Below are 26,487 nucleotides of genomic sequence, written 5' to 3' on the forward strand. Positions count from 1 at the left end.
AGCCTTATGGTCGCAAAGAAAACCTTGAATACATGAACACAGTGTAAACCAATGTGCCTTCCTGAGCTCACAGGCACCCTGAAACAGCTCTGCTAGGTGTGAACTGCTGCATTAACCTCCCTGCATTTTCTACAACAGAGAAATCCTCTTTAAATGTCACCATTGTTAACTATTGCACTACTGTGGATTTTAAACAGAATTAACTAATGTGTTTGCCATGCAATCCCTGACTGCCTCCAGTGACTCTCCATGTGCCAAAAATGCACCAACTGTCCCCTGTGTAACTGCCAAAGACTCCAATTTCCTCCCCCATAATTTCCACAAGGCAGTTCTGAATTGTCCACGCAAGATTTGGCACATGGAAAACTGTAAAGTGAAGGAACAGCACAAGACAATGCTGTTCATGGGCTGAACTATGCATCTTCATGTTTAATTCATTCAAAACCTCCCTTTTTAATTTAAAACAAGCAGCCACAGAATTTTCAGTTTGCTACATCAGGGTGCTGCAGAATTTAGGAAACTTGCTACACAATGGAGTCCAGCTTGCCATCAGCTATGCCAGACCTTCGCTACAGTACTGGATGTTTCAGGTTACGGGATCATTTTCTTTTGTCAGCTTCCAATAAAAGGGCCTTTTGCACCAAATTAAACATTGCAAAAATGTATTGCAAAAAGTCAGTCTGTCCCAGACCAGAGGTCTTAATCATACCATTGTTCACAACTAGAAGCAAGGGTTCTGACAAAATCCTTCTTTTCAGAGGATTTTAATAGAAATGGATTTTACAAGAAAACCTTTCTGGAAAAAAAAAATGATCAGGTCTTTAACAATAAACTAAAACAACAGCCAGAAATTGGCACATTCCTTTTGCATACTAATTACAAGCTGCCATATTGGTTTATTTAGTGTGCATTTCTCCCCAAGAAATATTTTTTATAATTTCACAACATTGGCCCAAATTTTCAAACATTGATGCCCAATATTAGGCACCTAAATCTGTATTTGGACTCCTAAATAGAAATGGCCTGGTTTTCAGAGGTGCTGAACACCCACAGCTCCCAATATGGGTCAGATCCAAAGAATTTTCAAAATTAATTGTGAAAAATAGAGTTCGTCAGAAAAATTCCAATGAAACAGTTTTTTGTCTATTTGCTGATTTGTCAAAATCAAAACATTCCACAGAGACAGATTTCAACAAAGTTCCTCTGGAAACCAGACAGGGTTCCAGGCCAGCTTCCATTTATGGCCAAACCGTCTCTCTAATACTTCATATGCAATCCAAATTACTAGCTAAAGAAATATTTAAGATAACAAGAGCCTCAGTGCTTTGGGACAATTCCATCTTCACAAGTATTCTATTCATATTGTGTCCCTCCAATGTATCCTGAGCCCATATTTATTGACGCATCTATAATATGGGCTTGCCAATCTTATCTTCTGGATGTCTGAAATTCGGCACCCAAAATCACTAGTCACTTTTGAAAATATAAGGCTTGGGTCCAGGCGGCAGCCAGAGCAGAACAGGAAGATACGGGATGCGGTACTGGGGAAGAGCAGAGATGTGACGGAGACCTCAGTTCTTGAGGGTCTCCTCAGAGCACTCTGGTGCCTCTGTGTGCTGGAAAATGAGGGCAGCACTTTCAGCACACACTGCCCACATTTCCCTACCCTCATCCTGAGCAACTGATGTGCAGTCTTAACTCAGCCCACAAATACAAAACATGAGCTTTTTAAAAAGGTTATGTTAACAACGCTTCCCTCAAAAGAATGTATGTTTTGGGATCTAGGTAATTTATTGTTATATTCCTTTAATGTTTCTCACTTACAACTATATGTAACTTTATGTATTTTCTAGCTAGGCCATTCTACTGTCTGGATCAGTTTAGGGAGAGTCCTTGGAATATAAACTTTGGCACATTACTGTAAAGTAATCATTTCATTTTTTTCCCCCTCAGATTTCAAGTGGGAAAATTAGTTGTGGAATATAATTTTAGATTTTCAAAGTAATTATTAAGTTCTTACAGAGACTTTTCCTTTCCGACTAGTCTGCTCTCGTACAATGCTGGTTACCTGAAAATGTCATGTGAGCACACGATAGGGAGATGGAGACAGTAACTGGGAATAGGATTACAAAGAGGTAGTGAATACTTGCAATAGCTCCCAAGACTCTCCAGACTATATTTTTTCTTCTCACTTGTGCATGGTTTTAGAGGGTTTTCCCTCAACCCTCCCACTTCCCTGGTTCTTGTCACGCAGACAGCAAGCGGCAAAAGACCAGAAGTTCAAAGAACAGACAATATGATGTTTATTGGGGTTAGTTTCCAAGCAAGCATATTTTGAAGCCCTTCACATCAGTCGGGCTTATCTCTATATGCTGACAGAGTCTATTCCCCAGTGTCCCCCTTCCCAGCTCTGACACCGCAGAGCATTTACCCCATGTCCCCCTTCCCAGCTCTGACGCCGCAGAACCTTGCCTGTGTTCCTGTTCCCTGTTCCCCATTCCCGTTCCCCCGCCCTTAGCGAACATGATTCCGCTTTCCCTTCTTCTCACTTCCTGTTTGACCCCAGTTTATACAGTAATATTCTCAGCTATTCCTTAACCAATCCTTTTACTGAAATTTAACTAAACAATCCTAACATATTGTAACTTAATTCTCTAACCAATTATATCCCACTACACTAATTAACTTACACCTAGCAAAATGTATTGTACAGCAGACAGAAACTATTAGACAGCAGACAGATTAACAACAGAAAAGTAGGGGCCATAAAGATAAAACATACAGAAATGAGGGTTTCACGACCACAACCACTGATAAGTGATTTCTCGCCAGACAGGATGCTTCCCAGCCTAAGAACAAGGCCGGATTATCCTAGTGAGTGAAGGCCCATATACCGTCGGACTGTGATTTTGATTCTTTGTTTTTATACCCCTGTAACCAGCTAAGTGATAAAAATGCATCTGAGTTCTTAAAGTATAGGCCTTTACAGGCAGGCCTGAATATCTATATTCCAAGACATGGCACTCCCATTGCAGCCAGTGGGAGCCACATGTGTATCCACAGGCAGAATCTGACTCAGATTCTATTACAAATCAGCACTCCCGACTCCAGCATACGGACATCATAGCTGTACCACAGAGAAGGAGGGGAAAAGATGTGGGAAAAGGATGGTTCTTAGGCACCTACCTTCGTGTGAATGCTCTTCACCCATGAACACAAAATGGAGGAGTTTTAAATAATTAAAACAGATGCAATGTCACAGAATTAAGTCATGTCCCTCTTCCAGTTAATATGGGATTATTAATAATTATCCCAAATAATTGATTTAATTATTGGAATATGCTCTGCCTTAGGCCTCAGAGACCATTAAGCTAATCAATAGCTCACACAAGCTAACCTTTGTCCTTAAATAATAGTTTCTTAGGAAGGCAGGATATATTTAAGTCTTTAGAATGAGGCTATATATCATGCTATTTACACATACACGCACAATACTGTTTTGTGCTTCATGTGCATCCATGTTCAAATTTACACCTCTGCAGAGGGCTAGCACAAAGCCGATGCACCATTAAGTGGTACTTTAACCATACAGTGGGACTTTTATGCTATACAGACTCTGAAGAGGCTTACATTTCATTTCTGGAATAAAATCCTTAGCCTTCTAGGCCTGTCTTCAGTACAAAATTTTATGCCAGAATGCAGTGATGAATTAGGTGTACACAAGGTATGTTCTGCATTACATAAAACTACTTGCAGTTAAGCCCTACCGTGATCTGGATTGAATCATAAGTACTATACACGATGCTGAATACCACTCAGCTTTGTGACAACATCATCAAGGATCAGCATCATATTAGTCCTTAACTCTACACAGTTGCATTCTAATAAAGTTTTGAAAGATAAGACCAAAGATACTGAGAAAGATGCAAGTCAGAACATTTTAAGTTATTAAGATTTTTGAAAAAAAGTTTTACATTTATGTTTCCCAGCAATTATTTGAGCTGTTTCCAGTCTGCACTTCAGTTTAGCAGGGTCAGTTATATTAAGCTAGTCTATTTGGTGCATTTCATATCTGGTTCTCATACATGTTTGTGTATTTCCAGCACCACAGAAAAAACAATCCTGTTTCCATTTTTTAGATTTTGATTCACATTGAGTTTTGAAAAATTTTACAAAACCTAAATTTTGCCTCTCAAACTACCATACTTACCAGTGTCACTTTAGAACACTGGAGGAGATTTTCAAAGGAACAAAAGGAAGGAAGGTACCTAAATACCACCAAATTTCAATGGGAGTTAAACACCTAACTGCAAATTCTCCCCATTATCTGTTTTAGATAGTTATTTTAGAGAAGATTCCGTATGCATTTCCCTAAGCTTGTTTAGAATGGACTCTGAATGGCAAAGCAGAAATTGTTGTACTGAGCAGTGTACTGCTTCACCTTTCTCATGCCTCCCACTCAAGGCAGCAAGAGATGCAGCATCATGGATCCACCAATATATCCCTCCTGATCAACTGTATTTGTGGGCATTGACACAACTGTGGGCCTGGTCTGTTATAGGCAGAATGGGGATCAGGAAAGTGATAGTAAATGGTGACTCCTGTTCCTCCATCCTTCTGTTTCATTTAGCAGTAGAGGGATGAAAGGAGAGAAAATTAGTTCTGGGTGAGCTGTTTTGGGGCAAAAAAGTATGCTTCCTGTGATGGAAAAACAGCCTGCCACCAGCAAAAAGAGTACACAGCACTACAGAAATAATACCCACAAACAACCAGCCTATTCACTGCAATTATCTAGGGTGACCGGACGACCTGTTTTTAAGAGACAGTCCTGTATTTAAGCCCTCTTCCAGGTATCCCAACCAGTGGTGAGTGGGGGGTGGGGGGTGTCAACGATGGGAGTGGGTGTGCAAGGCTGGTGGCAGGAAGCTGCAGCATGTGGGGCCGGGGGGCTCCCCGAGCTGGTCCGTCAGCACAGCCCCCCGCCCCCCATCCTGTTTCCCGCCAATGCTGGCTGCGTGCTGCGAACTGCAGCAGCTGGTCAGTGGGAGCAGGTGGCGGACTCTGGCTGGGAAGACAACACCAGGTACTGGGGAAGGTGGGCCTGTCCTGGGGACCCAGCGGAGCTAGGAGGGAGGAGAACGCCAGGAAGGGAGGGTTTGATCGGTCGGTCACCCCTTGGCCCCCATGTGTGAGAGAGGGGTATAGATGTGTGTAGGGTTGTCTGGAGTCCTTTTCGACTGAAAAGTCCGGTCAAAAAGGGCACCTGACAGCGTCCGGTCAGAAACAGTGACTGGACACCCAAAATCCGGTTGCCGCCTGCAGGGGCACCGGAACAGCTGGGGCCAGGCTGACTGGCAGGGAGATACTGTGGATCATGGCACCGAGCCAGCAGCGGGAGGCAGCAAGCAGCCCTGCCCACCCCCTTTGCTTCCCCCAGTGCGCACCCACACCGGAGTCTTCCTTGCCACCCCCTCCATCGGCAGCAGCAGCAGGAGGTATGGGCAGCGAGAGCGCTGTCCCCCCCCGCCACTCCCACTGCTGCTCCTGTCCCGCTGCCCCCCACTCTCCCAGGCAGCACCCCCACCACATCCCCACCAGCTCCCACCTTGCACAGGTGAGTACCTGGGGCACGGCTCGCTCACCCCCCCACACACACTCCATGCACTTGATGTGCCCCCTGCACAGTGCCTGGGGCAGCCCACAGGGAAGGGGGTCCTGCTCAGACCTGGCAGGAGGATCCCTGCTCCCCCAGGCAGAAGGGCTAGGCTGGCCCCCCGGCATGGGAAGTGGGCTGCGAGCAGCATTTTCACTGCACGTGGGCGGGCAGTGGGGGTGGGGAAGGGGCTTGGAGGACGAGCCCCGTACGCAGGCAGGCAGCTGGGAGAGCTTGGACCAGGACTTTGAGGGGGAAGGGGGGTACAGGTGGGTGGGCGGGCGGGCAAATTCAGGCTGGCTCCGGGCGCCAGTGGGGAGGGGGATCTCAGGCTGGTCCCACATGGGCGGGAGGCAGGAAAGGCTTAGGCCAGCCCCATATGCAGGGCGGGAGGGCAAGGATGGCCTCAGGCAGCCCCATATGTGGGAGGGGCTGGGGGGTGCTGTGGAGAGGCTGAGGGACCTCAGCCCAGGCCTGTGGGTGGGTGGCAGCGAGGGCTGGACGTGTCCCGTTTTCCCTTTGGGAAAATATGGTCACCCTATTTACATCCAGTTTAAAGCACTGAGATCAACACTTCCCACACTGGGAGCCTAAAGTTAGATATGATTCATGTGCATAAAGCTGAGCCAATATTTCCAAATGTGGATGCCTAATAGCCGCAAACTGCTTCTGTGTAAATTAAAGAAGTGAGCCAATTTATAGGAATGAAAAATAGGACCATTTTAGAAGCCCCCTAACCCAAACACATAATTTGCATTTGTCCCAAGTACTACTTGGAGATTCTAAGAAGGGTGTTTCTAATCTTGGAGGCACTGGCAGTAACTCCATAGTGTTGTGCAATTTGCATTTAAAGCAGGACAAAAATCCCTTGTATTTAAGTGATTGCATTACTCTCCAAATTTGGCCCACTAACTCTTCATAGGGCAATTTTAATCCTGCTAGGATAACAGCTTCTAACTTTTTCAGCTGAAACATTTTAAAATGTTTCTTTCTGGAAAATTTGCCTTGTTTCCTCATATTACTTTAGGGGGGTTACTAACTAAACCATCACAATCCTCTGAAACTCCAAAAATCTCTCTTTCTGCCCTCCCTTGCCCTTCCACCCCCATCCCTAAATAACTATTGGGCATAGCTACTTTTGATGTGCTAAAATTAGATGCATTGGGAGTTATTCCCCTTATTCAGGATAACCCAACTGCATTAAGTCGAGACTACCAAAGTCACCATCAAGTTCCTCCATCTACTCCCATTCTCACCTGCCACTTCTCAGAGTGACAATGAGCAGGTGAGGGGAAGAAATGGTTTGGAATAGGCGAGGCCTATGGTTTGCCTGTGGATGCCTGCTGTGACCTCTGCTTCATTAGATCAGAGTTCCTCTTCACTTCCCACCTTTGCAATTTAAGCCCCAATTCTTCCCCATGCACCACCTCACAACCCTGCTCCCCACTCTGCTCCATATCACATCCCTACTTATCCTTCTCAAATCATCACCAAGCAGCCCTGGGGTGCACAGCCATGTAAAGGGGGAGCCAGAGGGACTGGGTGGGCACATGGAGTTGTACTTTGATGATCCTCAGGGGGATTGTCAGAATGCAGTTACTCTCCCCTTGGCTTCTTCACAGCCCAAAACTATCTCAGTTCAAGTCTCCCCCCTACACACACACACACACCCCCGAGTCCAAAGTTTAATATTGCCTCACAACCCTGCTGTCTAGCGTACCCCACCCACATCCGCACTCCTCAATCTGCTCTTCCACCCACATTTGGGGCAGGAACCATCTTTCCATTGTGTGTATATATACACACAATACCAACATAATAGGGCTCTATTCCCTTACTGCAACTTCCAGGGGCTACCACAATTCAAATTAGTAAATAGGGCTTCCTAGTCCTCATCACAGCTCCCCTATTACTTTCTGCTTTCAAGCACTGATCCAGATAGAGCACTGAAGGGGGAGTCAAGAGCCTGGGTTCTATTCCCAACTCTATCACTGACCTGCATCAACCTGTGGCAGGTCACCTCGCCTCTCTGTGCCTCAGTTTCCCTATAATGTGACTTGCTTTCAAAGTACTTTACAAAGGTAGGTAACACATGAGAACTGTTATATAAGACCTACTGACTTTAAAAAAAAAAAACGACCTATTTCTATCTGAAAGACCCACCTAATTCTATTCATTAAAAAATCCCTTGTTTTCTAACCACACCACGTGGTCAGAGTTAAAGGTTGTACATTTTGACCCCACTTCTGATAACACCTCTCTATGGAGTATGCCTAGCTATTGATGCAAGCACCGTGTTCTGTGAAAAAGGGCCTAGGAACAATGTAATGTGCTACTTACAATCCAAACATTATAGTTGCATTGATTTATTATTACTGTGTATATTTAGCAATCAAATTTACTCTAGTCATGATAAAATCTAATTAAGCACTTTCCATGCTAGTAATATTGCATTAATGATGCAAGTCACAATATGGAGACTCATAGCAGCTCAAGGTTTTCAGATGCTTCTGTAAAGTTGCCTTTGGAGTTGAGCTTTTTCCTACTTGTTCTTGGCCCACAGGCAAATCTGTGCATGCAAATTTCAATTTAAAACTGCAAATATACACATTTCTGTCAGCTTTTAGTTCCACACTAGAAAAAGGGGATGTTTTCACAAGTTAAGAAAGATCAGGTGGATAAGTCAAACTGTTACATTCCACTAGCACTTACTGAGGATGTGGGCATAAGGGGGTTGAAGTGATTTTGTTCAGATATGAAGTTCTGAATGTTTGAAAATAAACTATGACACATCCACAGTAAGCTGCTTTCCTTATGTTTCCAGGAATCAGGTTGAGAGGTTGTGAACAGTGCTATGCTGTATGGATGTTTATACATGTAGAAGTTCACAACATTATTAAAAGGCATTTGTTTCAGAATGATCATTTGAATACAGGCAGAGTTATATGAGGAAGTTCAGAACTGCTTCAAGATTCCTTCTTTTTTAAATTCCATATCAACACAAATGTTAAAAGTCACACAAGTTAGGAAATCCAAAGTTATGCAGATAGCAGCTTTTCTCCTGCACAAGGTGTTGAGTTGTAGCTACTCCATACTTGCAAGAAGGCAGATTCATTTTGAAAACTAGATGCTTTAAACTTTCCTCCATTTATGTAATTAAAATCTCAACAGTACAGATGCAGCAATGCAACACTAGTCACCCCAATTTCAAGGACATCATCAACAACAGTCACAGTTTGTATTAATGGGTCTTTGCACGGCTCCATAGACCAATTTGGAAAGAACTACATCATTTACTGCACTGACCACAGTCATTTGCCTGGCTGTGTTGCTTAAGCTGCATGTTATTTCCTTACCTGGCGCTGCACTTCCAACTGAGAAGAACAGCCTTGTGCAAAGTCATAGACACCCACCCTTATAGCGCGGCGTCATGCAATAGGATCAATCATCAGTTGCTCAAAGATCTAATCAGAAATATTTGTCTTGTGCAGCTTTTGTTTCAGGATATCTTTGAAGCATTTCATCTGCCTTCCATGCTTACAGTTGCCAGAACTTAATTCGGAATATAGAATTTGTTGGACAGACAGGTCTCAGGCATATAAATATGTCTGGGCAAAATCAAGTGAATCTCAATACTGACTGAACCAGCTTTGGCCAAGACTTCTATGTTGGACACCCAGTCCCGCCATTTGATGCCCAGCAGTTGTAGGTGTCACAAATGGAAACTGTCAAACATTTTAATGTGTTGTTGATAACAGGTCCATGTTTCACAACCACAGAGCAATGCTGTGACAACAACAGCATTATATGCTTTGATTTCTGTTTATAGGCAGATATGATATTGCTTCCAGATTTGGTGATAAAGGCGACCATATGCAGTGCTGGCTTTCTTAATTCACATATCTACTTCATTAGTGATTATCATTTCATTGTTTTACATGCTGCCAAGATAAGGAAAGAGTTTGACTGCTTGGAATGTGGTAACTTCCAAACTTATTGATAGATGTTGCTAAGGTTGTTAAAGAGCTAGCTGGTACAAAGCCTCCGTTTTTGTTCAACTGATGGTAAGGAAAAGTTACAAGCCGCCACAGCTAAGCAGTTTGTAATATCTTTGGTGCTGCTTCAGAGTGCGCCACCAACAGGAAACCATAAGTGTAGAGCAGTTCCTGGATCAACACTTCGATCTCCTTGGTATTCGCACGTAGACGAGAGAGATTAAAAAGCTTGACAGTGCAAATGCATATAAAGATGTCATTTGAAGAGCCATGGAGGGGCTTCCTCTAGCATTACAGTGAAGAATAGACCAAAAAGGCTAGGAACGAGGACACATCCCTACTTCACCCCATTCGTGACTGGAAATGGATCTGCTAGATTACCATCGACACTAACATGTCCAGCTATGCCTTTGTGCAATTGCTGAGTGATGTTGATAAATTTGTATCGACACCCAAATTTAGCAAGCAATTTCCAGAATGCAGTGCAGTTGACCATGTTCAAAGCTTGGTTAGATCAAGAAACACGATGTACAACGTTTGATGCTATTTGTGACATTTTTCCTGTAATTGTCCAGTGATGAAAATTATGTCAACAATGCTCCACTAAACACAAAAGCTGCCCTGTAACTCTGATTTGGGCCAGGAGCTGGTTCAAGAGGATCTGTGCAAGAATCCTGCTGGCCACAGAGAGCAAGGACATGCTGCGGTAATTGCCACAATAGCTTTTTGAGCCTCTGTGCTTATAGATAGTGACAATGTTGGCATCTATCAGTTGTTGCGGTATGATTTCTTGAAGCCAGACATGTGAGAAGAATTCAAAAGCTTGTCAATGAGAAAATTTCCTCTGTGTTTGAAAACTTCAGCTGGAATGGCATCAGGACCAGGAGGCTGGTTAGTTTTCGTTGCTTGGACAGCCTTCAACACCTTAGCTCATGTGGAGGGATCAGCAAGTGCATTATATATCCACAGCAATCAATGTAGTATTGCTGCGGATATGCCACACGGCTGCTAGAAGAGTTGCTTTACCATGTAGCTACAGAAAAAGGAACTGAAATTTCTGTTGCAATGCATTGGCTCAACCCTGGGAACCTGGATAAATTGCTTTAAGGAGCAGCAGGAATGTTGCTGTATGTTGTCACATACCCTCCCCACTCCCAATTTGAATATCCGTTTTAAAAACTTTGACCTGTATGTAAGTGAACAGTCTATATATGTTGAATTAGAGAATAGTATTGGTAGAGCTGGAAAGCAGCAAACCTTGCTTGGAAACCCCAACTCCCAAGCAGTTAAATATGAACAGCCACAGGTTATAAAGGTCTATGCTTTTAAAATGTGCAGCTATGAAGTTTCAAATGAACTTTCTGAGACTATCTATTCAACTCTAAGCCAAGGGTCAACTTACGGAACCTCTAAGTCTCTTCTTCCCCTTTGACTTTATATAAAAGTAGAAGCGTTGTAAGCATGACACAAGAAGTAATTCTTCTGCTCTTCTCCGCGCTGATTAGGCCTCATCTGGAGTACTGTGTACAGTTTTGAGCACCACATTTTAAGAAAGATATGGACAAATTGGAGAAAGTCCAGAGGAGAGCAACAAAAATGATTTAAAGGTCTAGAAAACATGACCTATGAGGAAAGATTGAAGAAATTGGGTTTGTTTAGTCTGGAGAAGAGAAAGTTGAGGGGAGACATGATAACAGTTTTCACGTACATAAAAGGTTGTTACAAGGAGGAGGAGAAAAATTGTTCTCCTTAACCTCTGAGAATAGGACAAGAAGCAATGGACTTAAATTGCAGCAAGGAAGGTTTCGGTTGGACATTAGGAAAAACTTCCTAACTGTCAGGATGGTTAAGTACTGAAACAAATTGCCTAGGGGCACTGTTGAATCTCCGTCACTGGAGGTTTTAAGAACAGGTTAGACAAATACCTACCAGGAATGGTCTTGGCATTACATAGTCCTTCCATGAGAGCAGGGGACTGCACTAAATGACCTCTCAAGGTTCCTTCCAGTCCTACAGTTCCATGATTCTATGAAAATTGGGCCTAAAGTTCTGGCCTAAAATATATTTCTTTTTACATATAAGTAGAGGGTATTTTTGTATGACTACAAAGACAGTTCATAGAATCATAGAATATCAGGGTTGGAAGGAACCTCAGGAGGTCATCTAGTCCAACCCCCTGCTCAAAGCAGGATCAATCCCCAACTAAATCATCTCAGCCAGGGCTTTGTCAAGCCTGACCTTAAAAACCCCTAAGGAAGGAGATTCCACCACCGCTCTAGGTAACCCATTCCAGTGCTTCACCACCCTCCTAGTGAAAAAGTTTTTCCTAATATCCAACCTAAACCTCCCACACTGCAACTTGAGACCATTTCTCCTTGTTCTGTCATCTGCTACCACTGAACAGTCTAGATCCATCCTCTTCGGAACCCCCTTTCAGGTAGTTGAAAGCAGCTATCAAATCCCCCCTCATTCTTCTCTTCTGCAGACTAAATAATCCTAGTTCCCTCAGCCTCTCCTCATAAATCATGTGCTACAGCCCCCTAATGATTTTTGTTGCCCTCCGCTGGACTCTTTCCAATTTTTCCACACCCTTCTTGTAGTGTGGGGCCCAAAACTGGACACAGTACTCCAGATGAGACCTCGCCAATGCCGAATAGAGGGGAATGATCACATCCCTCAATCTGCTGGCAATGCTCCTAATTATACAGCCCAAAATGCCGTTAGCCTTCTTGGCAACAAGGGCACATTGTTGACTCATATCCAGCTTCTCTTCCACTGTAACCCCTAGGTCCTTTTCTGTAGAACTGCTGCCTAGCCACGCGGTCCCTAGTCTGTAGCAGTGCATGGGATTCTTCCATCCTAAGTGCAGGACTCTGCACTTGTCCTTGTTGAACCTCATCAGATTTCTTTTGGCCCAATCCTCTAATTTGTCTAGGTCCCTCTGTATCCTATCCCTACCCTCCAGCGTATCTACTACTCCTCCCAGTTTAGTGTCATCTTCAAACTTGCTGAGGGTGCAATCCACGCAATCCTCCAGATCATTAATGAAGATATTGAACAAAACCAGCCCCAAGTCTGACCCTTGGAGCACTCCGCTTGATACCAGCTGCCAACTAGACATGGACCCATCGATCACTACCCATTGAGCCCAATGTTACTGCAAACGTAAATCTGCACAGTTTAAAAAAAATTAAAAAAATGCATTTCTTGGTTGGACTCTATTTAAAAAAAAAAAAAAAAACCTCGGGAATAAGATTTTTCAGTATCACGCAACTTTGGCCTAACTCTGCTCCCTTTGACTTTAATAGGAGCAGAGTTAGGCCAACACAGTGCTTTTGAAAATCCCATCCTAAGCATTTACTGAGCATATTCAGAACTTACCTTCCAGTTGCCAGCTAGATAGTCAAACTCTTTTTTAAAATTTGAATAGGCTTTAAAAATAAGCACTATTTGCAGGTCAAATTTCCAGGTTCAGCCATCTGTGTTGTGTAGTGTAAAATATTAAAAAGGGTAGACTTTTTTTTTTTTAAACTGAGGGAAAGTTACAAACATATGGATGAAAAAGTCAGAGAGAAGCATGGAGAATGTTGTGCATATCAAAAAGAATTTGTAGAGGTTCTTGAGTAAGTGAGAACATGGAGTTAGGCCTGCAAATCACCTTGTATTATAACTGTGGTGTTCAGTTCCATGTGAGCTCTATGCAGTTATATTAAAAAACACATGCACAATGTCACCACAGGATTTTATCACAAGTTTCATGATATCTGGAGTTTTTCTTAAAGACCAGCTCCAGGAGTCATTACAAAATAATCTCAGGTTTCATTTCTAGACCTTATAGTTGCAGAGAAAACTTTGAAATCAGGAACCTTAAAAAGTTAAAAAAAAACAGATAAGAAATATATAGATTTTTTTTCCAATTGATGTTTCATGATTTTTAAGCTACTCATGATTCTTGGAGTTGTGACTCATTTTTGAATGCTTAGGGTTGGCAATGCTGTATGCATATGGGGGAGAGGAGGAAAACATGTAGAACCTTCATAAAAAGTTAATTGGATATATTAATGTTTTTACACAGAGACACTATCACTAACCTGTCATTCAGTAGAATATTGCAAAGTACAAATAATGCACTGAGTAACTAGTCAACTATTTAGAATCCATATGTATAGACTACATATGCCTCTGTTTCTCTTGAGATGAGCACCAAGTAAAATGAAGCAAGCTAAAGAATTAATTAACCTCTGCATTCAAGAGTCAGACACCGCTGGTATCATTCCTAGTCAGTAGAAACAAGCCTGACAAAGAACCTCTGAATAAGGCCACAAAGAAGGGGTGGGAATGGAGAAAAGGAAGCTGAAGTGCCCTGTACTTGATATATTCAAAAGTGTGAAAGGAGAGAGAGAGTCTGCCAGTGTCACTGATGCTGGCCTAAAGAAAGGACAAGCTTACCAATTTTTCATCCTCAAATTAACATGAGCAGATCTTAAAAGGACGTCACTCTCAAGTGACTAATTTCTAGAAAGATTATGAATTTTTTAGTCTTGAATCAGAGATCCTTAAGAAGTCTCTGTGGGGAGCAGAGAACACCAATTGAGTCTTACCATCCCTCATTGTGACATTGATAAGGTAAGCTGCTAACTAGTTATTGTAAATCACTGCAAGATTGCATACATAATTCATTTTCATCCATCAGTCTTCTGAGTTTTTAAGAGTCTGTTACTGTTTGCTTTTCATTATTCACTTGCACTTTCTGTTGCTCTCTTAGTTTTCTTAGAGCATTCTAATACATTAGTCATTTGAAATTTACTGCCATGTTAATAAGTTATGGAGCATAAAGAAACCACAACTGAATCTATGGGAACTTGAAATTAGCGGCTTGGTTGGCCATTTTGACAGTTTGTTCCAGACATTCTTCTCCACTCCTCCCCCCCAACCTGATTACACCACAATTATTTAGTTAATCAGCAAATCTGTTTTGCTACAAGTAGCTGCTTTCTATTGTCTAGATTAGGAAAAAAAAAAGTTCTGAAATCTGTTCAGAGTACTGTTGCCACTTCTAAATGGCATGTTTGTATTATGTATTATCCTCTTCACTAGGTAACTAATGTATAAATCAATGTGTTATTACAATGCTGCAACAGAGAGCAGGGTTTTTCCACATAAGAAACAGAGGAAAGATTAATTTGTTTTATGAAGTACTCATTTTTATTTATATAGGGGGGAAATTTCAGAAGCACTTCAGTCACTATTTAGCTTACATCCCAAAGACTTGTGTGCCAAAATCTTTCGGACTTAAGTGCTTTTGAACATTTTAGCCATGATCAGTTCAGCTCTTCGCACCTGCCTTACTGGTTACACAGTTAATATTGCAAAGCTGAAATACAGCCTTTACAAAAGGACACCGTTAAGAATAATTGTGTCGCTTAACTCAAATAGTAAAAGCTGTTAGCAATGCTAAACACACATTTCAGTAATCTGTGACAAAAGGATGCAATTCTGTCATTTTAAGGGAACTGTTTCAAAGAGTGATGATTCAAAATTTAGAAGACTGAATTTTAACTAGAACCTTAGAATAAGCCCCCAGTATTTTGGTCAAGGTTGGATGCTTTGGAATTGATGGTGCCAACTACTGTAAGCAGCATGTAGGGGTGGGACCTCTGCACAGGCAGAGCCCCATTGACTTCACTGAGGTCTGCCCACACAGAGTAGCTTTACAGGACTGGGGGGCCAGTGTCCCTAGTTTAGAAAATAGTAGGATATTAGACTCTGCTTTCAGGAAAGGATAAGTCAGAAGCGGATTATTGGCTTGGGCTCTGTCAATGACATCCCCTTCTAATCAGCATAATAAGGAAGCTGGCTGAGGCCAATAGGGGCACAAGGAGACCCAGAAGACTTGGTGTGTCAGGTTGGGTAACTGAATTATGGGCTGTGAATTAGGAATACTAGTTCAAAGACACTATAGTTGGTTTTGCTTTACTAAACTCTAGATTTAACAAATTTTACCAAAAGGTCACCAGAGTATTGCATACCAACATATCATGTTCTCAGTTACTGTTCAGGATCCTCAGTTGTTGGAGATATGCTCTGATGAGAGGACACAAATACCAAAATGCTGTAACTAGATGAAGACCAAGATCTGCTCCCTGCAAGCTAGTAGCCAAAGAAAACAAGGTTTACAATTCTAGAGGGTTACTTTCTCATTGTAGAACCAGGGCGCATATTTCAGAGAGTTACATTGACAAACATTGTAAATTACAACTCTGCCTCAGCAAACATCTCAGCAATATGCTGCAAAGCATTATCAAACATACAAATTCAGAGTAATTGTTTAAAAAGTATGTGTAACGAAAGTCTTTACTATGAGGGCACATCTCAGTGACCTTCCAGAGATATAAGTCACAGTTTGTGGAATACTACAGTCCCATCGGATGGTAAAATTAAAAATCTGACTTCATTTACAGTCTGAACTTTCTCATGGAAAATAAATACTGGGCTGACCTAGAGAAACAAAGCCCAATCCTCCTTCATATAACATGATTGAGCTATTGGTAGATCTGCTAATAAAAAGGATTAGGGGCTTAATTGAGAGTAGCTTTTGTCAGAGACGTATTTAGTATTTTAATCAATGGAAATACAAGACCACAGCTGAGATTAGATTTACCAGGAAAGAAAGTTTTCCATTATCTAAAGGGCATTTAAATTTTGTAAGAAGGAAACAAAGCTACTGGACTGGAAAACTTTGTTCCCTCTCTACAGAGCAAGTTCAGTATGGGAGTGGTGCAGCAAGCTTCCTCAAGCTATCCTGCCATTTTGCCTCAAATCTGACCTGAAGCTGCTCACCTTAGGAGTAGAGCAAAGTTAATTCTGCATTCCCATGCAGAGTCCTGGGCCTCTCTGTTTAGAAGTTGAAACATGCCAGTTGTTATGTACACACCTGCTGATCAGGAATGAGCTGAGAGCAACAGGGTGTATCACAAATATCCAAAGAACTATTGGCGGTTACTTTCCAGCTACACCCTAACCAGCCAGGATTACCAATTACTGACACCTCTAGGCTTGCCACGTCAGTTCTGAAAGTAAAAAAAATTACTTGAGCCCCAGCACCAAATTGTTTGAGCCCCGGCACCTCTTTCATTACCAATTAAGCACTGTTTGAATGGTTCCATATCTCATCGCCCATCCCTTCACAAAGGCGATGTATTATCACTCCTAAAGACCATTTATTCAGCTTTATAGGCAGAACTTCCAGTCACAGACTAAAACATTTATTCCATACTGAAACAATGGTCACAAAGCCATTTCCTCAAACTCAGTGCATGGACATATTCAAGCTTTACTTATGTATCATGCTCCATGAATTACTAGCAGGTCTCCATAAAGCTAAGCAAGACTAATCCTTATCAGATACTTAAGCCCTAACATGAGTATTATAGGTCTATGTGGGTTTCTGTCTTCTCAAGCAACCCCCACTCCCACTCAGATTTAAAGTTTCAACTATACTCTGAAATCAAAATACAGCCAAAACCACTTTTGCCTGAGTTTATTTCCCCACCCCTCATAAGAAAAATAGCCCATCCCCCAGGCTTAGAAACCTAGCTGGAGTTTCATGTTTGTAATGAAACCAGTAGATTTTTTGCATAGTTTGGTTAGATGATTGAACTCATTTTGTCTACTTTCTACTTTTCCCACAGTTTTCTGTTTTACACTCGTCTATTGAAGCATTCTGGCTCTGTTACCTACAGCATTGTGTTTCGGATGTCAAGCATATTAAGTCATTTGGGGTCACAGCTGGACACTAGGAGAGGATTGGTTGCCAAGAAAATCATGTGTGTTGAACTTGAAGGCAAAAGATTTGATGGTGCTGGGTTACAAAACTAAAAAGAAGTTCTGAACAGAGACTAAACTAAGACTGTATATTGGTGTTGTGGCCATTCTATTGTGAAGGATGAATGTGCATTGATCAGTATGCTTCCAGAAACTGAAGTTCTCTACAGAATACATACTCTACAGAAAGTGAATTGAATGTGTAATTAGTTAAGGTCAGATAAGTTATATCAGACTAGCACTGATATTTCGGGGGGGGGGGGAATGTTATGCCAAAAGCACTGTCATTTTCATTGTTCAGTGGGTTTCTAAGCATTAAGTCAAAGGTACATCTTTGCAGCCCACCACGGCTTTCAGACACCACTGATTTTTGTAGAAGCCAATTGGTTGCTAAACAACAGAGGGTAACTTAAAAACTGAGAGTAGTGCGCAGTACAGTTTTGTATGGTTTGGGTCCCGTTTGGGGGGGTTGCGTTTGTTTGTTGGTTGTTTTTAGTGGGCTGGGTCACTCCACTTGACGCCACCCCGTGAGTGTGGGGTCAGGCCCGCCCTGCAATCACCGGGTGGCAGGAAGTGCAGCAACCCAACCCCAACCTGCTCTGCCCTGCCGGCTCATGCTGGGGGGGGCGGTTTCCCCCTTCCCCCCAAGCCTGGGGAGGAGATGGAGCGGTGGGGAAGGGGCATGGGATGGGGAAGAGAAGGGGGCAGGGGAAGCCCTGTCCTGGAGTGGGGTGGGGTGGGGTGGTGGCAGGCTGCAGGGCAATCTCCCACCTCCATGCAATCAGTGGCCTGTGCTCCCCACTGCCATGCTGGAGCCTCCACAATTATTTATTGACAAATAAAATTTGCAGAATTTTAAAATATTGTGCACAGAATTTTTAATTTTTTGGTTCAGAATCCCCTCAGGAATATGGGGTGCTGTGCAGCTGTGATGGTGGAACTGTGAGGAAGGTGATGAGCAGTGGGGAGGTCTATGGGCAGGGGATGCTGGGCAAGTGGTGTGGTGTACAGGGTGCTGTGCAGTTGTGGTGGGAGGCCAGTGGGGGAGGTCTCTGGGAGGGATGGTGGTTGGGCATAGAGATCTGTGGTGGAGGTCTCTGGGCGAGGGGGTGCTGGGCATAAGGGTGGGGCACTGGTCAGGGGGGCAGTGTGGTGCGGCCCTGCCCTCAAGGAGAAGAGGCATGCTGGCAGCAGAGGGCTAGGCAGGCCAGTGTGCATCAGGCAGCTGCAGGTTTGTAAACAGGGCCCTCCTGCTGGCCTTCACAGAATGGAGCTGCTCCTGCCGTGCTGTGCCTCATTGCCCCCAGCCCACCCTTCACTCTGGAGACTGACCACCCTGCCCCCCTGCACCTTGCCCCATGGGGGCCCACAAATATGTCTGGCACCAGGCCTACAAAAAGTTAATCCGGCCCTGGATACATGCACCCTATATGCCACCAAAAGTGGTGTGTAGCACAGACACAGCCTAAGTGGGTTCTCCACTGGTTGCTGGAGGTAGGAGTGAAGTGCAGCTAGTCGGCCTGCCCATCTCCCTTCTCACCTCACACACAGATAAGTTATATGCAGCCCAGAAAGGCAGCACGCACCTCCCTATTGTGTGAGAGTTCAGTACGTGAAGAGTCCCCGCCATCCACGAAGCCAAGTGGGATAATGGCTTCATTGTGCTAGGCACTGTACAAACACACAGGAAAGCAGTTCCCTAACCTGGACAGCTTACAATCAAAATAGTTGGATGAGAAACATACAAGTTTAAACATGAAGGCATTATTAATCTTGTAGACCAGTGGTTCTCAAAGCCGCTTGTTCATGGAAAGCCTCTGGCGGGCCGGGCTGGTTTGTTTACCTGCCGCGTCCTCAGGTTTGGCCTATCGCGGCTCCCACTGGCCGCAGTTCGCTGCTGCGGGCCAATGGCGGCTGTGGGAAGGGCGGCCAGCATGTGCCGGCCAAACCTGCGGACACAGCAGGTAAACAAACCGGCCCAGCCCGCCAGGGGCTTTCCCTGAACAAACAGCGGACCGGCTTTGAGAACCACTGTTGTCGACTAGTCAGTAGCACTTCCGGCGTTGGGGAAAAGCACTTTGCCATCTTAGCATATTCGTTTCAGCACTGGCAACATTAAATACATTAATCTGCCTCTTTAAGAAGGTTGGCTGTTGAATTACATTTATTGGCCATGGGATGGCATCAATTACAGTAGAACAAGTACCTGCAAAAAAGACATGTAGGTGCACGTTTGCAGCAGAGTTCATGGGAAGCTAGAGTATGCATGTTCGCTCCTCCTGTTAATGGCAATGGTACAACTAACAATATTATGCCATAGGGTTTCGATTTTCAAAGCTACCTAAGGAATTAGGGTGCCCCATTCCCATCAGAGTTAATGGAAAATGGGTATAAAAATCCTTTACATCATTTTAAAAATTCTCAGCCTTAATTTTATCCATACCATTTAAATTAAATAACCTTAGGCATAAATTCAATTACTTTAGTCTAATAATTTGGCAACACAGACATTGTTCAAGAACTTTTTTTTGTTTGTTTTTTAAAGAGCATCTGAGATTAAGTTTACTGAAATACTATACTGTACTACACCTTTCTACTGGCATAACTGTATTTACACTAGATGGTTACATTAGTTTAGTTTTATATAGGTTTCTCCACTTAAATGAGTACAAGAACTATGTGTAGACCAGCAACCCTTATGCAATATGAATTCTTGATAAAAGACTCAGCTTTCCCATATTCACTACACTTGCCATAATCACATTTTGGCTCAAAATATCCTTCCATTTCATGTACAGCTCACATTTATTGACAAATTTACAAAACCAGAAGTGTGTGGGATTTTAGAATGAGCCAGAGAACTTCTCTGATACTTTCCCATCTATTAGCATTTCCTGCTTCACTGCTTTGTTATATTCTCACACTTGCATCTATAACATTCCATATGTTGGAAACACTAATCCCACCATTTAAACATAGCTGGTTTAGAGTATAGCTGCTGCTATGCATTGCCAAGGACAGATTTAGAAAAACTTGTTTGTAAGAGTTAAAGTTGAAGAATCTTGCTAACAGCTCATCAATGCAAGCCTTTTGTACTATCTTTGGAGGTATATAGATGTAAAAGAATTCTGCTCCAAGTACTTAACCAAGATAATCTCATGTATGTCTCCCTCATTACTGTGTGGTCCAGTACCCAATGTGATCTAGAACCCAGAAGGTGCTCTCTGATTTTTCACTACAGGAACATAATAGGCCAGATTTCCAGCTGGTGTGTATCATAATGTTGATTACGGATTTACTCCACCTGAGATCTGGCCTAATATTTCTAATTTGTTCATTAAGGGCAGCCTAAGAGGTGCACGAGTGTACATGAAAACTCACAACCATCTATTTGCGAGGCAGTAACAGGACAGGTAATGACAGCCCCTTGCTCCTATGGTGGCATTTTGATTCCTAAGAGATAACATATGCAATACTTGGCTAATGTGTAGAGCCGTTAACTACCTTTTCTGACTGATGGGGAGTACTGAGTGGGCCTTGAAGAGTCCTATACGAAAACATGAGCTTTTCAATTTGGGAAACTGGGAGGGGTTCCAGACAGTCACTTCTGAGAAGACATGCTTCTTTCCATATGCTGATAGCCTGATGGTTAGGGAACTAGTTTGGGGTGAGGCTAATCCAGGTTCAAGTCCCTGCTCTGATGAATTCAGTATGATCTGGGATGAAAAACTTTGTTGCAAATCAGACAGAGAAAGGACTTGGTTTTCCCAGACCCACCATAGTGCTCTAACCATCAGGGTGTGTTTGAGAAAGTCTCTTTCTTTCCCATCAGAAATGACCAAACAACCCTGGATCCAAAATCTTCTTCCCAATGAAGACTGTCAAGACAGATAAATGTTTTGGGGGGATATAAATTTAGATGAAATTTTACTGAAAATGTTCCAACCAGCTCTGTTCAACACACTAGTCTTTTGGGCACCCCACAATAACCCAGCAGTTTATGGGCAAACTGCGCTTCCCCATCCCCAATGGTATGATTGGAAGAAAAAGAAAAGAAATGTATCATTGCAAACATCTTCCCCTCCCTGCCAGTGCACACTGCTTGAGAGACTGGGCCACAATCTGGTCTTACTCTCATACGTTGAGGCCCCACAAACACCCTATCCATCTGAGTGCTCCCTTCTCTCCTTCCTCAGCTGAAAATCAGCTCATCTTATTAAGGCCTTCACTGTAATTTTGGAGAAAAAATCCATGTCAACATCATTGCAGTTCTGGGCGCAGTGTTTAACTTTTGCAGCTGTAGACAAACAGTAGAGGTCTTGCAAGATTATAGGGATCCTGTATCCATGGTGATTTTTAATAAGAAATCCTTTTGCTGTAGACTATATTCAGAAACAAGGAACAGTATATCAGACTTTATGGATGATCGCTGCAAACATTTATCTCTGAGGAAACAGGATATTTCTGGACTGACCCACACCCAAATATCACACAGCTGGATTTGGTTCTGGCAATTCAAACCCAACCCTTCTCCCCAACGAAACAGGAAAAGTAGTTGTGAATATATGTGTGGTCTTGCTTTGGGCTGATCTCTACTCAAATTCCTACCCTAATTGAAGATTATGAGTTAGGTCTTCTTTTCACAGGAGGCAAGTGTATAATCCCATTCCATAGCTCTTTTCTAATGCAGTGTTTTGTCCATAATTCATGAGCATGCTAAGAATGGACTCTGGTTATCCTGTGTCCTCCTGTTCTCTTCAGTGAATTGTTTATAGTTTGCTATGCCAAGGTCTGAGAAGCTCATTTTGTAAAAAGTAATATCATAAACATCAGCCTCATACTTCACCCGTCTCATGGTTCTTGATATGTTACACTTTGATAGAGTAAAATTTGTTACTTCTTCCCCCCGTATTTATTTAAGATTGTTCTGACAAGGATAGTCTCATAAGACATACATTTTGTTTTGCCACAGTTCTTGAGGGAGGAAGGGACAGCAATACACAGTATAGTGTATTTGAGACACCAGTAATGTAATGCAGGACACCATCTAAACATCAAATTATATTTAGCAGTCAAATTTAAAATTTTATGCTGACAAGACTTCTTATAGTAAACTGCGCATTTCTCTTTATATTTAGATAAAAATTTAACTTTCAAGCAGTTGTATATATATTTACCATCGAGTTTGAACATTACATATTTAGGAAGAATTTTCTTCTTCCAGCTCCATCACTTCCAAAAAGCTAACTGGCAACTGCAAGAAATAAAGGAACACAAGCATTTGTTCTTAGGATTTATTTTGTTAAGCCACTCTGTCCAGGGAGCTACATGGTCTTTGCCACTATAGTATGTGAGTGCCTATTTCACTCTGTGACAAAATTTTCTGATGGCATGAAGATCATATTAAGCTGTAATAGTACAGCTATTTCTGATCATTCCATTTTTATTTTGTTTCCGAAGTTCTATACCTGCATCTTATTTAGCCAAGCCAAGATATGGTAACCAAGAAAGCCATTATGGATAGAGTTCTGCTGGCCTTTGGATGAAAGGCCAAGCATACAGGGGAAAGGAACTGACTTGTTTTGGGAAGGAGTCTGTGCCAGTGAGACAATCTTAAGAGTCTTAGAGCTTCAGGCTCCAGAGAGGCAAGGCCTCAATGGACATGGTGTCAGGCTTCTAGAAAAGGACTCAAATCAAATACTGATGTTTCAGATCTTTTTGCAGCATCCGTTAGCACTGTTCCCATAGCAACAAGGAAAATCAACATCTATGTCAATTTAAAGATTCACAATATAGTAACCTGTATTTTCCCACAATTTACAGAGAAAGATAAATTTAGGTATCAGCCTTTTTTCTTTGGTTAAATGAAATTATTCTGATGGATTAATAATCCCACTGTTTCTAACTACAGTACTATAATAGAAAACCAGCCCCTCCTCTTACATACCCACCCATTCCCTTATGGAGTATACAAGTTGCCTGATCCTATGATTTCTCTTTCCACACTAACTGGAGACGGACTATGCTTTGTTTACAAGGGAGGGCTGTTTCATGGATGGAGAGATGATTACCAACAGGCGATAGGCCTGTGGCTTCTGGTAGTCCAGGTTCTTTTTCAGGCCCCATCATTCCAATTCCAATCCAAATGAGCAGTAGTGCTTCTCACTAAAGGCTATTCCTGACAGATTTGCTGTTGTTTTTATTTTGCTCACTGGGCTGGGTAACAAAGTCATTTCTGCTGCAACAGAAATAACTACCACACAGTATACCCCCCCTTTTTTTGGGGAGGCAGGGGGTCAATCAACCCTCCTTATATCCATGTATGTTTCCCCCTTTTTCCCATGCTCTCTCCCCAAAATCATTCCCAGACAATGCTTCTCGGAATATTTACAATTTTTAGTAGCAATTTTTTGTTCCATGCTTCAAAATATGCTTATTTCCAACAGTGACTAAGAGAGCAAGATAAGCCTCATCAAATATTTCACCAAACACAGAATACATTGTCTCAAGTATAGAGCCTTTTGATCTTCAATATGTTGTGAGTCAGCTAATTGGATAATGTTTGGCAAGCCAAGAGTACAGTTTCTATATAATCTTACTGCTGTTGAACAGTTGTAAAGTTCAACCTACTGTAATGGATTCTGATTTAGGGCCCCAATCCCGTTTCTACTGTAGTCAATAGGAGTCCATCAGTTTCAATAAAATTTAGCCTGATTCTCAAGGCCTTTAAGTCCTGCAACATAAATACCATACCATAATGCTATTGATTTCAAAGGGAGTCTGCCCTGCCCAAGATGTTGCAGGATCAGGGCCCAAAAATCAGCGGTTGAGGATATTGACAAGTAACCTACTTTTCATGAACAATCTAATTACACCCTCACATCACACTCTCACATCAAATATTACTATTTAAAGATCACTTGAGTGTTCGGTTCCTGCCTTAACAATAAATAGATTAATCCACACTTTAACCTCTACATATTATAGAGCAGAGGTAAGATTTCAAATTATTCTGTAAACACAAATTAGCAGTAATCTGAAGAAAAGTTTAATGTGTTTAAAAACAGCTCCTCAGTAAAAAAAAAAAAAACTCTCAGAAGTATCCTTATGACATTCCAGGAAGATAGCAGCATCTAACTGTATATAGTGAAGTATTACCAACACAACAGTTTATGCATGCTCATAAACCCATGTGTGGCACAAATGTTTAACAATTGCATTGTCATTGCTAAGTTTGGGTTGTGTGGATACATAAAAGGTTCATACATGAATTTTTAATACCTGCAAAAGGTGTTCAATAGACTTCACCAAAGAATGAAGTCTTTTGTTCCTACACAGAACAGGTACAGCATAGGTAGTGGCTGTGCAAGCTTCCCTCTCACCAAGGAGACATTAAAGTCAACAGGAGTTTTCCTATTGACTTCAATGGACTTTGTATCAGGCCCCAACTATGTGTCACATTGCTGTTCTGGATGCACCAGCTCTAGGTGAGAAGATAGCCTAGGCTCAGTCTACATGAAGTTTTTTGTCCTGCAAAGAGGAGGACGATAAGATTGCAAATTGGTTGTGATTCAGATAATTTATAACCTGAAGCTTAATAATTCCTAAGAACCCAGTATTGCCCTACAATCAGAACTTGTACGTTAACATGACCTTGTTTTAATTCAAACACACAAGTGTTTTCAGTAAAAAAGACACAGCATCTGCCTTGGCTATGCCAGTTATTCATCCCCTCCTATTTTGCCACAAATAGACAACTTCCAGTTGTCTTCCATTCCAAGTCTGCCTAACCTTACAATTTACACAAGGATCCTGTTATGCAGGAAGGTAGGAATGTTATCTTTCAAGTTTGCACATAAGTGAAATTCTGAAGGGCTTTTTAAGGTGGCCATGTGATTTCAAGCACCAAGAAGTTAAGGGATAGTCAAAGTTAAAGTAAATGAACAAACAATAGCACCTTAGTCCAACCTTCAACCCATTTTCAAGAAGATAATCAGAATAATCCAAATGAGAGCTAAGAATGTTTTAGAGACAAAGACATTTTAATTGCTGTTTTTCTTAGCATTACAACATGGCTACCTCTTGTTCATTCCCCAGAGCATAGTTCGTAAAGAGGAGAAATTCACAGCCAAATGCCTTGCAGAAAGAAAATGTAGCATTGGGTCAGTGCAAGCAATTGGATGCCAATGAAGTAATCTTAATGTACATTTGTGGTTTCTGCTATGTAGCTGTGTACAAGCTAATTGAAAAGTGGTAAAGGAAGTTCAAGCTGATAGTATTCACTACATAGCAAGAAGAAAAAAATATAAATGCAAGTTAAAGAAAAAAAATTCAAAACCTGGGGACACCACTGGATTTTAGATTTAAATAATTTCATAGATGGCCCAAACAGGTTGATATTCTGGACATTTCATTTAACTCAATCAATTTTATTTTCATAAACAGCCTTAATACACAAGCCCTAACACTTTGCAAAAACCTGTTTTAGCCCAGCGCACTTTTTAAGAGAGGTCTAACAGAATAAGACTCTGTGTAGGTCATTCGGTAATCATTAATCCTAATGTTGAACTACCATTCAAGTACTAAAGTACATACATATCTTTTAAGGAACAGACCTGTAAAGTCAAATATCTACAGCTCCCACACATCTTCAAACACACAATCACCAGGGACTCTTGACATGTTAAAGTGGCATATCACTCTTGAACTATACTAGATGGGATGCTTTTATATCAACTAGATTTGGTGCACATTACAACTTTCCACACATATAGATGAGACTTCCTAAGTTCCTAACCTTTCTAAGTGGACTCCCAAAGCAAAGTGGAAATATTTGTCAAAGCCCAAGCAGTGAGAATTCTAGTGCCAGTAGCAAAACAAGTACAAGTGACGTTTCACGCGTCACTGCATTGTGAAAGCATGAGGAAGTAGACGGGGAGGATACAGAGGCTAGTGAGCTGTGTTTAGTGGATCCTGGGGGAAAGTAAGCTGCAGTACTGGTAGCATATTTGCAAC

At 42.1% G+C, this 26,487-nt stretch overlaps 1 protein-coding gene across 4 annotated transcripts in view; it reads right to left on the reverse strand.

The window, feature by feature from the left end:
• The window catches only part of BASP1 (brain abundant membrane attached signal protein 1), a 72,870-nt gene that overhangs the window by 11,014 nt on the left and 35,369 nt on the right, over positions 1 to 26,487 (reverse strand). The window lies entirely within an intron of this gene.

This window comes from Natator depressus, chromosome 2 (genome assembly GCF_965152275.1).
Source record: "Natator depressus isolate rNatDep1 chromosome 2, rNatDep2.hap1, whole genome shotgun sequence".
Classification (NCBI taxonomy): Eukaryota; Metazoa; Chordata; order Testudines; family Cheloniidae; genus Natator; species Natator depressus.